Here is a 1,284-nt window from a genome sequence, read left to right as displayed (position 1 = left end):
ATCCCCCAGCACCACATGCCAGCCAGCCCCGCCCCCTGGTGCGCTGAGCTGGCCACACACACACACACACACACACACACACAAATAAATAAATAAATAAATAAATAAATAAATAAATAAATAAATATTTAAAAAAAAAAGTTGTCCTTTTTCCTATACACAATATAAAGTTACTGTCTGTTTTCAGTGGGATATGGGCTGTGACTTGGGGGCAATTTTATGATTAGAATTGTATTTTTTTTTATTTTTATTTATTTGAGAGAGAGAGAGAGAGAGAGAGAGAGAGAGAAAGAGAGAGAGAGAGGCAGACAGACAGACAGACAGACAGAGACAGAGAGACAGACAGACAAGAAACAGAGACAGACAAGAGACAGAGACAGACAGACAGGGCAGATGCAGCACTCACACCTTTAATCCCAGTGCTGACCATGACTCAATCATGAGCTCTAGAAGCCCTCCTCCATGATCTCACGAGACTTTAGGTTTAGGCTTACATTTGTATCTGCAGATACAAATCATACAAATGAGCATAATAAAGAAGCACACATCCAGTTAATGAGCTAAAAAATAGTTTTGAGAAAGTTTTCTCCCCCCAGAGTATGAAAGACAGAAAAGTCATTTGTTTCTGCACATTTTCTTACTTAAAAATGCTAGTTTGGGGGATCTTAAGCACAGAGAATGTGGCGATCCTGTGACCTACACCTGACAAATTGAGGGCAAAATGAGATGATGTTAATGATAAAGTGAAAGGGTAAAAGAATTTCTAAGGCTGTCATTGAGTCTTTAGCTCAAGTGTGGAACTATCTGCCTTCAACTCAGTGATATCTAAAAAGTATTTATTCATTGAGTTATTGCTAAGTTGGGTACCTATTATTCACCACCCAAGGAATTCAAAATATCAATAGATGTCATAGGTCAGAAATGGCATTTTAGCTATTGGTTTAGAAATCATCAGAGCTAGGGGCTGGGGGATGTGAAGCTCATTGCTAGAGCCCCTTCCCGGTGCAATTCCCGGCCCCTGTGATAGTTGTTGAGAGATTTGGTCGACTTGAGTAAATAACACTGCACCAAATGGGCTCAGCACAGTTCTAACTGAGACAGGCCCACTCTAGGGAGGATTGTTGCCACAAGGCTGTAAAGGAGAAATGAAGGAAGGAGGAGGGATTGCTCCTGTCTCCGTCAGTACAGCCCCAGTCTTTGCTCCCACCTTGGACATCATCTCCTGGCTTCGGGCACAAACTCTCCAGCTTGACATAGACCCCTCAGCTTTCTGACACAGACTCA

This window comes from Octodon degus, unplaced genomic scaffold (genome assembly GCF_000260255.1).
Source record: "Octodon degus isolate 3935 unplaced genomic scaffold, OctDeg1.0 scaffold00187, whole genome shotgun sequence".
Taxonomy (NCBI): domain Eukaryota; kingdom Metazoa; phylum Chordata; class Mammalia; order Rodentia; family Octodontidae; genus Octodon; species Octodon degus.
Note: the sequence above shows the minus strand (reverse complement) of the source record.